The sequence below is a fragment of the Bufo bufo genome, chromosome 1, assembly GCF_905171765.1.
Source record: "Bufo bufo chromosome 1, aBufBuf1.1, whole genome shotgun sequence".
Lineage (NCBI taxonomy): Eukaryota > Metazoa > Chordata > Amphibia > Anura > Bufonidae > Bufo > Bufo bufo.
Genome location: NC_053389.1, coordinates 218,747,464 through 218,761,585, shown reverse-complemented (window position 1 = coordinate 218,761,585; position 14,122 = coordinate 218,747,464). Strand labels below are relative to the sequence as shown.

Genomic DNA, 14,122 nt, shown 5'->3' with positions numbered 1-14,122 from the left:
GATAGTACTATTCACAGCTCACGATAGCAGTCCTCCCTCTGCCGCTCCCGGGGGCCTGCAGTGGGTGGAGGGTGGACCCATTCTTCCCTCGGGAACACCCTGGTATTGGGCCTTCTTCCAGACTGGTAGCTAGGGTGCCCTTGATAGTAAATATTTGGTTAGGGTGCAAGGCAGGAGAATGGATGCATGGCCAGTAAGGTATAGAGACAATGATCAGGCTGGTTGGTTACAATAAGTAACGTTTCTTTACTGAGTGGATGATGAGAGTTGTAGTACAAGTAGCAGCAAAATCCCAGTTCAGAAGTATCTTTGTCATGAGGGTGTCATGACCTATCGCTGACCCTGTTCTGCCTAGGGTTAGAAGGTCGCAGCAGGTGGCTATGCGCTCAGTTTCTCAAGAGATCGCTCCATGACCTAATGGTGAGAATGGTTTCCTGTCCAGATTTTCCTGCTTAGGTTTGCCATCCTTTTTGTCCCATTTAGGAATCTGTAGCTTTTCCTTTCAGCTGTTCTGTCAGCCACTCCCAGCCACTATATATTCTCCCTTTCTGCTTCCCTTGTTGGCAGATATAGACCTTCCTTCCAGATATTCTATTCTGACCTCAGGTGGACAACTGTTGCTGTGGAGCCGTTGGAACTGGAGCTGTTGGATCTCTGGTTCACTCCTGTTGTTGTCTCCCTTCGGGGATTGTTTGCAGTGTTTGTGTTGTTTGTTCTTTCCCTGTTGTTAGCCTAGGTGTCAGTGGTGAGGACTAGGGCTCCCAGTGGCCGACTCACTACCTAGGGTAAGCCAGGGACGAGGCACGTGAACGGCGTACGGGTTAGCAGCCCGTCTAGGGACGTCAGGGCAGCCAGGTGCCAGTGCCAGGCGAAATAGGCGTCACCACTCCTCCCTCTCTCTAGTGGAAGGGTACTCCTCTTCCCTCCCCTCTGTGCCGCACGTCTCTTACCTGCCATATCAGATGTGATAATCTTACAGTGCAGCAATATCCACAATGGGAGCACACGGGCAACACAATGATGGAGGTACTGTAATAATACTTCTAATCTCTCTAGTACTTCCAATCTCTACATATTCTTTGCAGTCTTTCCAGGCAACCATAGGCATGCAGTTAAGTTCTTAACTCCCATACCTCCCAATTTTTGAAAATCGTAAAGAGGGACAATATATGCCGGCATGCATCGCAGCAATTTTTTCATACTAATCTAACTCCGCCCAAAGCATAATTACTGACCCCCGTCACAAGTGCAGTAGCTGGGGATTGGTTAGGTGAGTATAAGTTCCTTTATTTTTTACAGCATGTGGAGCCCCTGGGGAAGTTTTTTTTTCGTGCACTTCAATATCCATTTAAATATTAGTACATAAATCAACAGATTATAGATATTTTAAAGTAGAAATTGCACAAAATAATGAAGTTATGGTCTAATATACAGGTAGAAACCATACAGACACTTTAGTAAGGAGCAATTTAGTAAATTTATTAATGCACATTAATGCATTAATTCCCCAGGTCAAAAAGAGGGACATTTAAAGATCAAAGAGGGACATGGGTCAAAAAGAGGGACTGTCCCTCCAAAAGAGGGACACCTGGGAGGCATGAACTCCTACTGCAGTTCCTGAACTGAGGTGTGCAGATTAAGACAAACTATGGCAGGTGCTTGAACAATAAATGCTTCCTGCAGCAGTAAGGTCCCTTGCCATAAACAGTCTGTACAGTTTGCACAGCCTTGCAGATTCTAGACTTTCTCAAGATGTCTGTTCTCCTTCTTTCAGAAGTACTTTATTGTTAGAGCTGTTCTTTAACTTGAAGTCTTAGGGATAACAGCTCTTTGGAACTTGAGGCCTTGTATGCAGAGCTTCTCTCAGACATGTCTGTCTTGTTCCTCTACAAACACTAGATTCTCTAACAAACTAAACAGGGGCGAACCTGGGTCCAACACCCTGACGACATAAATGATAACCACATTTTAATCAAATAGCTGCCTGTTTATACTTGCCATGTAAATTACATAACATAGGAAAAACATATTTAGCCATGAATCATAACATTAAACTGAATAACAGTAATTTAAGTGTTGTCGCAATAGTTAACCCTTTGCAGTGCCTCACTGGGCTACTGCATGTATTTATTATGCAAGGTTGTATCATTATTATATAATGTATCTATACTACATGAGGCTGTATCTAGGTAATGAGCATACACTAGATCAGGGATCAGCAACGTTCGGCACTACAGCTGCTGTGAAACTACAACTTCCAACATGCACACTTACTTGGCAGTTCTTGCAACTCCCATAGAAGTAAAGTGAATAGAGGATTCTGGGAGTTGTAGTTTCAGAACAACTGGAGTGCCGGAGGTTGCTAATACCTTCACAAGGTGTATACTTCGTACACAAGGTTGTATTGTTATTATATTATGTTGCATCTATACTACCTGAGTGTGAGGTTTTATCTATTACACAAGGTTGTGTCTCTCCTATATGAAGCTGCAATAATCCATCATTTCATTGTAATTTTCATCTTTTCTTGGACAATATATTAAATCATCATTTCCAGATTTGATTGCGGATCATGAATCCATCACTCTGTGTGAGGATTTACCTGCAGACGCCGCTGTGTATTAAGACGGCGGCTGGTCATTGAATAGATCACGGCCGTCACCGGCTTGTTAATGTCGTTGCATATTCCTCTATGACTTGTTCCGCGCCATCATTCTTACATAAAGGGGACACGTCAGCTTTTGACACTTCTCTTTAGTGATGAGAATGGATTTCTTGATTCTGCGGGACGCACTTAATCGCTGCGACCTTTACTCAGTTGTCATTATCCATCTTTGTAATACACCATCCATCATCTTTCACCTTCCATCTTACACTCATTTCTTGGAAAGTAAAATAAGTTTCTGCTTTAATAAAACTTTGAAAAAGTCTCCAGTTTTACATTCATTTCACGGACTTAATGTTTTGCTGGAGGAAAGTGGGGATAATGGTGGAGGCTTTAGTGCTTCTGAGATCCTAAGCAATTAATTATGTGCCCTCAGTGATGACGCGGACACCTCCAGATCTACAGCAGAGGACATGATAGGCCGATATTTACTAATGTCAGGGCATCTGGATTTTGTTTAAAGAAATTATCTGCGCCTAGCCCAACAAAAGCTATAAGGTCAATAAATCTGCCCCAAGGAGTCCTAAGGTTCTGGACTTTCAATAAATCCTTCAGGAGCTGGAGCAGCGCAGAACTAATAGACTTACCAAAGCACAATGGCAAAGAAGGTCACAAAACCTGTGAATGGAGGGGAGAAGTCATTTATAATCTCAGGGGAGATCAGACCAGAGGTAAGGTAGTGCCATCTACAGGGACCAGTGAGTGTATGAGGTAGTGCCATCCATGAGATACCACCTGTAGGGACCAGGTAGTGAGGTAGTAGCATCTTCAGGGGCCAAACTGTAAGGCAGTGTCATCTTCAGGGGCCATGCTATGAGGTAGAACCTGTCATGGTGGGGAGTGGGGGAAACCCCCCACCGTGCGGTGTCAAAGGGTAAAAGGGGATCAGCCTGGCCAAAAGAAGTAATAAGGGAGCAGGTCACCTCCTACAGCGTACCTAATCCTCTCCTCACAGTATGAGCGGACCCCAATGGTAGGACGACTCATACTCAGGATTCCTAGAGACCCTAAGTCGCCCTGGTAATCCCTCACCAAGGGGCCGGGAAGAGACGACCTGTTCATCCCAGTCATGGAGGAACAGGAGTCTCTATCTGAGGCCAGGCTGCAAGGAGAGGGGAACACACACAGCATAAGCAGATGGCAGGTAAGTGAAACCCATAACACACTTACCTGCCACAGACATACTGACTGGAACCCGTGCACTAGTGCTGCTGTCCACACCAACATTAAAGGGGACAGCACACACCACAAACCACACAGGAACCCAGGATACCAATAGCTTCAATAAACATGAGACAGGGGAATGTCTAGCAAACATGCTGGACACCAAACACCACCAGACATGTAACACCAAACTAGACATACAAACACCCTGAACATAACCCACTCCATACAAATAGAGACAGGAAGGGAAGGAGACACCGGGATAACATTGAAGACCACAAGGGTGGCCCTCACTGGACAGATGGAACACCCTGGACTGGAGCAGAGCTCCAGCACCAACAACAGCTGAAGTACAACAGACTCCACCCAGGAAACCACAGAAGATAATAGCCAAGTGACCACACCCAGTCAGGGAGTTAACCCTTACAGCACCAGACAGAGGGAGGCTACAACTTAAAGGGGAAGTGCACACACAAGCATACCAAACACAACCACCGGCAACAGCATGCGTGGCAACCATGTCACGGCAATCACCCAAAAAGCCGAGACACTGCCACCGCATGCTCTCACAGCAACACGTTGCCGCGGGCAACCGCAAGTGTGGCAACAGTGTCACAGCGTACACCATAGGCCGTGACAGTACCACCTGCAGGGACTAGGTAGTGAGGTAGTTGCATCTGCAGGGGCCAAAATGTAAGGCATTGTCATTTTCAGGAGCTACACTATGTGTCACAGCCACTATTTCTGGCTGTGACCTTCCGTCATTGCTTGTTCAGCACTCCTCGCTGAAGTTCCGTCCCTGTGTCATTTGTGGTTCTTTATGGGTTAACTCCCCTGTGTGCCTATTAGGAGTTAATCCTCTGTCTGCTCCATGGGTGTGGTCTCTCTGCTGCACCCATGGAACCTGTATATAAGGCTGAGGTTTCCTCAGTTCTGTTTCAGCTCTCCTGGTGTGTGTTGTCTTGTCCTGCTCCTGGTTTGTACTCTCTCTCCCATGCTGCTGACCCATGGGATCCGTGTCTGTCTGCCTGTGCTCTGTGGGTTTCCCTACTTGTTCATTTATGTTCTCTGATGTCTTCTTTCCTGTCTTTCTGTTATCTGTTCTGCTAGTTATGTCTTAGTTACTTTGTGTTTATTCTGATGTCTGTGTTCAGCAAGCCTTTGCAGCAGAGTGGCATGACAAGGCCATGCAGTTTACTACTGGTGGAGCAAGTCCTTCTCTGCTCATTGCCACTCCTGCTCCCTTGCGTGAACTTCTGCTTGTGTTATTAGTTGCCCTGTTTTGTATTTACCTGTCTGTTATGTTTGCCTATGTGCCGTCGGTACCTTCTGGTACCTGTTGTCCATTCGCTCCTGCTGTCACTGTCTAGTTCACGCTCCAGAGTGGACCCTGGCAACTTCCTGCGGCAAAGTCTAACCTTACCATCTAGGGCTCTAGTGAATACCAGGAGTTGCTTAGTCATGCCCCTCTGGAGTATTACTAGACAGTGGCGCAGTGGGGGTTTTCTCCCACTGTGCTGACGGTACATAGAGCTCATGTTTTATCTGTGCTGCCTTCCATGTTTTTGTTTGTGCAATAAACTCTTATGTGTCTGTACCTGATTTCTGTTTGTTTATTGCATGACGACGCGGTGGTCTCTCCTGGGACCTCCAACTCGTGACACTATGAGGTAGCACCATCTGCAGGGGCCAGGCTGGGAGGTAGTAGCATCTGCAAGGGCCAAACTGTGAGGCAGTGTCATCTTCAGGAGCCACGCTATGAGGTAGCACCATCTGCTAGGGCCAGGCTGTGAGGTAACGGTACCTGCAGGAGCAAAGCTGGGAGGCAGCATCATCTTCAGAGGTCACAGCGCCACACTATGGGGTAACATCATCTGCAGAGGGTGGCTGGGAGGATGTCAGGAGCTTGTCAGGAGATGACTTGGAGCTTCTCTGGAGAAAGTTGGGAAGTTGTCAATGATGTCACTGAGTTGTCAGGAGGTGGCAGGAATGTTGTCTGGAGGCTGCTTGAAGTTGTTGAGGAGGCTGCAGGCATGTGATGTCAAGAGATGGCTGGGAGGATGTCAGAAAGGGATCTAGAACTTGTCAAGAGGCAGCTGAGAGGTTGTCAGGAGGCTGCAGGACACTTGTTAAGAGAATGCACATTGTCTCATAATTAACCTTGTGTCCATTCCATTTTACAGTGTTCTGTTTATTTGCTGTCTATAATTTTCTGCTTTTAGCTTTCAGGACCTTTGATTGTTTTCTGCTAAACCTTCCGGAATAACCGTATGGGCCTTCCTGGCTCCAGATGTGAACGTTACGATCAGATTAATTTGCGTTGTTTCCAGCCGCCGTCTGTGTGGTTTATTGTCATCCGTGCGGCTCAGTCACCGTCCTGCATGGTTTATTATCATTAGAAGCAGATACAGGGGACACCTCTGATGATTTGTGTTTATGATGATGAATGTTCCAGAACCGACAGGATGATATTTATATTTTACATTGAGCCCGAGTGCGCTGATTAGCAACTGCCGACCTGACAGAGCAAAGAGGCTGAATTAATGGACCCCACTGCGCTCCGGTCCTGCAGATAAACTGAGAGAATTGTTCTATTGATTGGAAAATATTATACTAGGATTAAGTGTGCGACAGCCACCATGCCAGCACATCTTACATGACAGAGGACAAGAGACACGCTCATTGTGAGGGTCATTTTCTATTTCCTGAAAGCACAGTGAAAAGACCAAGAGAAGCTGAATATCCAGCAGCTCCATGATTGGAGTATAAGACGTGATGTAACAGAATTGGAACTGCAGCTCTGGATGTGAATAAAGTATAAGAAATGATATACAGTAACTGCAGAATTGTGACAATTCCTCTGGATGTGGCTGGAGCATAAGGCATGATGTAAGAGCGAGCTGTATCGAGAATGAAAGCATGAGAATGCAATTTTTGTTAAGAGTCCAGTGTCACCAGTATACAAAAGTGACATTTCGAGTGTAGGCACCCTTTATCAGGCTGTATGTGCATTACCCCAGATAGGGTATCTGCAATTGTTTATTATATATTGTAATGTCATCTTATGTTTATTGTACCTGTCGTATGCTTTAGGAATTATAAGGTATAGTTGTCATTAGGAAAGTACCGCACCATTTCATTCAAGGGAAGCTCTAGAGAGGTCTAAAGAGAGTTAGCTGAGCAAGCCTGGAGTGAAGAAGCACATCCATCTGCTCCTGCTCCATGGGCCTTGGGACTGAAGTTACAGCTTGTCTGTGAGGACCACTACTCCAGGGAGACTGCAGGGTCCCAAGGTATTAGAAGATCTGCAAGCTACAGCGTACAGAGTCAGCAGAGTGATCAGTATTACATCTAGACAGACTCTGCTGCAAGGTGTGGGATAACAAGTTAAGACACCCATCACCACAGATCAGGAGAGGTGCACTCAAAAGTCTGCATATCACAAGCAAATACCTTTAGCCACAAGTGCCAGCTTATTGCTGTTAGCAGAGGGAAATCAGGAGAGAGCGGGGTGGGGTGGGGGGTGCTACTCTAGAGTGCTATTGTCTGCCATCTTTGCTGCCACCATACCTCATCATCTGGGGATAGAGACATTGCAACTACAGACGACAGCAGGATGTACTGTAATTTGCACTCAGTATGGCGTTTAGTTTGATATTTTCCTATGTCTGCCTGATTCCTCCACTCCATCTTTTCACTGCACCAAACCCCAGGGAGTGACAGCCTGAGTGAGCGCACAACATCTCATCAGGGCCACTACCACGCTCATCCTCTGCACCAGCCCCTCTGGGACTCTCTACATATGCAGAAGTGGGTTGGGAGCAGCGTCGACTTTGTGGCACTGGCAATGCTGTTCCCACCCCACTTATGAAAATAAATCGCAAGCTCACTGTCTGAGTGCAGTTCCTTATTCTGGAGACAACTTGTATTATTGGTGATCCATGACACGTGTCCTGCACCATTTTTCACATAAAGCTATAGAGTGTGCAACTTCTGGTCATTTTCACATGATGTAAGAGCAAAATCATGACTACACCTCTGGAAGTTACGGGAGTATAAAACATGATGTAACAACAAAGGTCTGTTTGAAGCTCTCAATGTGACCGGAGTATAAGAAATTATATAAGAGCAGAATTGTGATGGCAGCTCTGAGTGTGATTGGTGTATAAGATATGCTGTAACTGAATTGTGATTGCACCTCGGGATGTGTCGGAAGAATACGATATGATGTAGTAGTAGGATTGTGACTGGAGCTCTGGTTGTGACTGGAGTATAAGACATGATGTAAGTTAGGATCAGTGTGGACTAGGCAGAAATTTTCAGTTTCTAATGATATTTGGAGGTTTATAGTGGAGTGGGAATTTGACTTTATAAAATTCTCTTCTTTTATAATGATAATACGAAAATAACTCCAGGGATTCCACGATAACAGTAATTTTTGAATCATGCGTATTTGTTTATTGTTTCTTCCCCTCTGACTGCCGACTACCTTTACCTTACCTACATTTTCCTACAGCGGCACCAGGTACCCCCTCACTTGACTTTATGACTTTATTTTGAATAAGGATTGAGTTTCTATGCGTTTACCTTGTACTTAGATACTATTGCTTATATACAGTGGATATAAAAAGTCTACACACCCCTGTTAAAATGTCAGGTTTCTCTGATGAGTAAAAGATAAATCATTTTCAGAACTTTTTCCACCTTTAATGTGACCTATAAACTGTACAACTCAATTGAAAAACAAACTGAAATCTTTTAGGTAGAGGGAAGAAAACAAAAAAATAATAATAATGTGGTTGCATAAGTGTGCACACCCTCTTATAACTGGGGATGTAGCTGTGTTCAGAATTAAGCAATCACATTCAAAATCATGTTAAATAGGAGTCAGCATATACCTGCCATCATTTAAAGTGCCTCTGATTAACCCCAAATAAAGTTCAGCTGCTCTAGTTGGTCTTTCCTGAAATTTTCTTAGTCACATCCCACAGCAAAAGCCATGGTCCACAGAGAGCTTCCAAAGCATCAGAGGGAGCTCATTGTTAGAAGGTATCAGTCAGGAGAAGGGTACAAAAGAATTTCCAAGGCATTAGATATACCATGGAACACAGTGAAGACAGTCATCATCAAGTGGAGAAAATATGGCACAACAGTGACATTACCAAGAACTGGACGTCCCTCCAAAATTGCTGAAAAGACAAGAAGAAAACTGGTCTGGGAGGCTACCAAGAGGCCTACAGCAACATTAAAGGATCTGTAGGAATATCTGGCAAGTACTGGCTGTGTGGTACATGTGACAACAATCTCCCGTATTCTTCATATGTCTGGGCCATGGGGTAGAGTGGCAAGATGAAAGTCTTTTCTTACGAAGAAAAACATCCAAGCCAGGCTACATTTTGCAAAAACACTTCTGAAGTCTCCCAAAAGCATGTGGGAAAAGATGTTATGGTCTGATGAAACCAAGGTTGAACTTTTTGGGCATAATTCCAAAAGATATGTTTGGCGCAAAAACAACACTGCACATCACCAAAAGAACACCATACCCATAGTGAAGCATGGTGGTGGCAGCATCATTCTTTGGGGCTGTTTTCTTCAGCTGGAACTGGGGCCTTAGTTAAGCTAGAGGGAATTATGAACAGTTCCAAATACCAGTCAATGTTGGCACAAAACCTTCAGGCTTCTGCTAGAAAGCTGAACATGAAGAGGAACTTCATCTTTCAGCATGACAACGACCCAAAGCATACATCCAAATCAACAAAGGAATGGCTTCACCAGAAGAAGATTAAAGTTTTGGAATGGCCCAGCCAGAGCCCAGACCTGAATCCGATTAAAAATCTGCGGGGTGATCTGAAGAGGGCTGTGCACAGGAGATGCCCTCGCAATCTGACAGATTTAGAGTGTTTTTGCAAAGAAGAGTGGGCAAATCTTGCAAAGTCAAATTGTGCCATGATGATAGACTCATACCCAAAAAGACTGAGTGCTGTAATAAAACCAAAAGGTGCTTCAACAAAGTATTAGTTTAAGGGTATGCACACTTATGCAACCATATTATTTTATTTTTATATTTTTTCTTCCCTCTACCTAAAAGATTTCAGTTTGTTTTTAAATTGAGTTGTACAGTTTATAGGTCACATTAAAGGTGGAAACAGTTCTGACTATCTTTGTCTAATTTTTTTATAGCACAGAAACCTGACATTTTATCAGGGGTGTGTAGACTTTGCATATCCATTGTATGCTACCTCTTGTACTATAGTCCCTCTCACCTCCTTAACATACCATTTTGATATAGTACCGTTATACTTACCTTTGGATTGAACCTTCAAGACTCACCCTATGTTCCAGTGGCTTAATAGATACAGATCTACATAATGGATGCAAGCGTTTCTGTTTTCATGTCATATTGCTTTGTTTATTCTACGTTATGATTCTTTGATTTATTTCCTTTATGATTTTGTCAGACCATATGATTTGGAGTATTCATGTCACGTGACTTCTTGTTTTCATGTTAGACTGACCACTGCCATTTTGTACTCTACCAAAATCATGTTATCTATGTTATCCTTTTATTCTGTTATAGTTTGATAAAGGCTTAAATGGGCCAAAACATAACAACAGCCGCGGATTGAACAATAAACAGATACGCATGATTAGAAAAATTACTGTTATCGTGGAATCTCTGGAGTTATTTTAGTATTATCTGATGGGGTGGGAACCCGACTCCTAGAGAATCATACATCATATCTATAGCAGTGTGCGACTAAGCATTTTTCACTTCTTTTATAATGGTTATAGGATCACACTCGCTGGGGCACACAGCACCCACTGCCATCACTGCTTGCATGGCGGTTTTGAGTGACTTCCTAATAACGGATGCTGTAACTTTCCATAGCTGTAATCTTTAGTCGCTGTGGGTGGAGAATTTGCTGTGGTTTTACTGACACAAATGTAAACTCCCTGAGCAAATTGAGTGGGTAATTAATACTGAGATTGTAGATTCATATTCAGCCGCATTGTGTAGTAAATAATTTAAAAGAATTTTAATGAAAGTAAAATCAAAATCACTAAAAAGACAGAGAAATAGCAAAAAATGGCAATTTAAAAGAATTGCCTGACTGCCTGCTGCACTATATATATAGGGGGGCGATGACCGCGCCTATAGGATCTGGACTCCCTACACCACGAAAAAAGGAACATATAGGGTTAGTTATATATCCGTTTAGATATATACAGTATACATACTGCAGAGCTATAAGCCGGGCATACACAGCTATATACTCACACATGCAGCTCAAAGGTTTTGGTGCCTTTCCTATTTCTACATTTATTTCATATTTATTAAATGATCATATAGACCGCCATGCACTAAATACCAGCCTGCGCCACTTTTATCAACAGCAACCAAACATGTCAGATAACTGGTGATCCCTGTCATTTCTGCGGCAAAGTCCAGGTAGAACACATGTAGATATTGCTACGGATTCACTGTGGATTTGTGGCAATTCTGCAGTATAATCCACTGTGTCCAAACAAACTGAAAAAATGGAGTGGTGTTAAACAGGCAGGAAGTGCTCAAACCCATATGCAGTTGTACATGTATATACAGGGGGGCAAATGCTGCACTTGTGGCCCGTTGCTAATGGCGATCCCCAGCAAAAATGCATACAGTGGAGGATGCCCGCAGCGGACCACAAGTACCACAATAAACATCCTACACAAGATAGCAATTATGTGGATGTGATAACCAATATAACAATATAATAATATTTGCAAAGACAGTTGCACTCTGTGGTCTTACTAAACCCTGTGTCCCATCCTTCTTAGGGAGCATTCACACGACCGTAAGTGTTTTGCGGACCGCACATGCCCAGCGCTATATAGAGAATGCTCTTTCTTTTTTGTGGGGCCACGGAACGGAACAACGGATGCGGACAGCACACGGTGTGCTGTCCACATCTTTTGCGGCCCCATTAAAAAGAATGGGTCCGCACCCGTTCCGCAAATTTGCGGAACGGATGCGGATCCATTTATACGGTCGTGTGAATGCTCCCTTAGTCAAAGGGAACCTGTCACCTCCCAAAACCATCCCAAGCCGCCCGCAGTGTGTTTCTGATGATGCCTTTATTCCTGAAGGCAGATGCAACAAAAGTGCTCAAAACCTTGTTTTATCCCCTGCCCGTCGCACTTCTCCACACATGCTTGACGTCAAGGAGGCAGCGGTCTCTTTGCTTCAAGTAATGGTAACCACGCCCCCTTCCCTGCCCCTTCGCTGTAACTGACAGCGCTTATGCACGAAAGTTCAGCTGCCTTTGCCGAACTGCCGGCTGTCAGTCACAGCGAAGGGGCAGGGAAGGGGGCGTGGTTACCGTTACTTGAAGCAAAGAGGCCGCTGCCTCCTTGACGTCAAGCATGCGTGGAGAAGCGCGCCGGGCAGGGGATAAAACAAAGTTTTCAGCACTTTTGCTGCATCTGCCTTCAGGAATAAAGGCATCATCAGAAACACACTGCTGGCAACACACAGGTACTGCTGGCGACTTGGGATGGTTTTGGGAGGTGACAGGTTCCCTTTAAAGAGGTTATCCAGAACTCCTATATTGATGACCTATTGATAGTTATCAATATCTGATCAGTGGTGTCCTGACACTCGGCACCCCCGCCGATCAGCTGTATGAGGGGATGGTGTACAGTACACAGTGTGCACGTGCTGTCTCCCTTCTCTCTTCCTGTTCACTGCTGTCTATATCAAAGCAGTGGTGAACAGGAAGAGAGAAGGGAGACAGCATATGCACAATGTGCGCGCCAGGTGTGCCGAGTGTCGGTTTCCCGCCGATCTGATATTGATGACCTATCCTGAGTATAGGTCATTGATAGTAAAAGCCCGGACAACCCCTTTAAGATAGGTAATCAATATAGAATTGTCTACACTGAATATAATGTTTCCTTTAGTTGTATGACTGAGGGTTGTGTAATGACCTACGTCATGCACAGGGAGGAAAAAAGGGAAAGCCCTGCCCAAGGGTGAGGGAAAGGTGGTGACCCCTAACTTTCCTTGCGGCTGGCACCTGACTGCCCTGACGTCCCTAGACGGGTTCCTCACCCGTGCGGCGATCACGTGCCTAAACCCTGGCTTTCCCTAAAATGAGCCCTAGATAGTGAACGGGCCGGTGGGATCGCTAGTCCGCACCACTATCACTAAGAGGGAAACACCAGGGAGAGGACAGACAAAACAGACAAACACATACACCCAGGTGGGCGATCACAATAGACCACAAAGGTCCAACAGGGATCCGGAGAGTAGCGTTCTGGACCAACTACCAGAGAACGCAGCAACACAGCTCCAGAAGGTCAGAATAGATGTCCAGGCAGGAAGTTCTATCTCTGGCAACCAGAGAAGTGTGAGAGAGGAATATAAGGAGGATTGGGAGTGCTGGACAAGGAACAGCTGAGGAGAAAGAGCTACGGATCCCTGAGTGAGCCAAAAGGGTTTGCAAAGCAAACCCAGAAAGCTACCATAAGGAAAACAGCCCTATCTTAAATAGAGCGTGCAGCCAACCGCTGCGACTTCCTGACCCCCGGTATAACGGAGTCAGGCGTGGTTCTCGATACCCTCGTGACAGTACCCCCCTCTCTACGAGGGGCCTCCGGACACTCAGGACCAGGTCTCTCAGGATGAGAGGCATGAAAAACCCGAACTAGCCTGTCGGCGTTTACCTCAGACGCAGGAATCCACATTCTTTCCTCGGGACCGTAACCTCTCCAATGCACCAGATATTTAACCCCTTAAGGACCTAGGACGTACCGGTACGCCCTATTTCCCGAGTCCTTAAGGACCTAGGACGTACCGGTACGCCCTATTTCCCGAGTCCTTAAGGACCGAGGACGTACCGGTACGTCCTGACTTAAAATCTGTATTCCGGCGCCCCAGGGGTTAATTGGAACGGGATTTCGGCTGAAATCATTCAGCCGGCATCCCGTAACAATGCAGGGGGGGGTCATTTGACCCCCCCGTATCGGCGATCGCAGCAAACCGCAGGTCAATTCAGACCTGCGGTTTGCTGCGCTTTTTGCAGTTTCTGATCGCCGCGGTCCCTGACCGCGGGGATCAGAAACTTTAGAGTGGCTAAAATCATTATTTTTCACCCCCCCCTGCACCCCTGCACGATTTGATGCCGGCGGGTGGTGCGGGGGGGGTGTCGCAGGCGGTGGGGGCGTTGCGGGAGGCGGGCGGTGCGGCAGGCGGGATCGCGATCCCCCGCCCGCCTCCCCATGAACGATCGTTGGCTTCTAGTGGGTATA

The 14,122-nt window shown here is 45.5% G+C and overlaps 1 pseudogene; it reads left to right on the top strand.

The window, feature by feature from the left end:
* The first annotated feature begins 3,261 nt into the window (after positions 1-3,261).
* Positions 3,262-14,122, top strand: part of LOC121000816 — a 28,846-nt pseudogene continuing 17,985 nt past the window's right edge.